The following is an 806-nucleotide window of genomic DNA, read 5'->3' as shown; positions in this document are numbered from 1 at the left end:
GTTTTTCTCGATTGCTTTGACCTGCTTAAAGGTTAGCCGATAGCGGAGATACGTCATTTCTGTTGATGTTCAAACAAAACAGAGTGCTAGCTCGCTACTCCCTCCCCCTCCCTCCTGTGCAATTACTGTAAAACTCTCCTAAACACGCATCTCGTCGGTTATTAGTTGAAACACTTTGTTTTGCTTTTGAGGGGTTGCCAACCCTTGTTGGTAGCAATTGTTTTTGTGTACAGATCTCGGACCCTAGGCTGCCTACAGAGACACATTTTTTTGACGACCTGCTTATGGGGCAGGCAGCTAGCGGATCGTTAGGAAAGATCAGATGAATGTGATCATTTATGTTTGGGCCTTTTTTGGGCCTGAAATCGCTGATACAATCTTTAAGGAAACTGGGATCCACTTGGTCTTCATGATCATCATTTCTCACACCCTTTTGCAAAACAGTTAACACAGATGTCATTCAAAAACCCCAAACTCTATTGTTTTTTCCGTGCTAAACAAAAGTAAAACATATTTTCACAGGTGGTATAGATTCCTTGCATAAGTCTGAATCTCTGATACACCTGTGTGAAACTCCTTTGCACAATTCTTCAATCAGCAATCATTCATTATCCATAAGAGATGCCATGTCTGTTATGTGTTGCTACAGATGCAAGTATGGATCTAATGAACATTTAGACAAAGTACTGTATTGCCTATATTTGGTGAAGAAAACAGTACAAAAGGGGTTTACTGTAGGTCTGTTACGATGAAAAATGACAAGTTGTAGTTCAATGAAAGGTCTAGGTGTTTACTGTAGGTCTTAC

Source organism: Alosa pseudoharengus, unplaced genomic scaffold, assembly GCF_046254945.1.
Source record: "Alosa pseudoharengus isolate Yale_2024_CS ecotype anadromous, Long Island Sound unplaced genomic scaffold, YU_APseudo_1.1 YU_APseudo_1.1_scf_6, whole genome shotgun sequence".
Classification (NCBI taxonomy): Eukaryota; Metazoa; Chordata; class Actinopteri; order Clupeiformes; family Clupeidae; genus Alosa; species Alosa pseudoharengus.
This window is presented reverse-complemented; position numbering follows the sequence as displayed.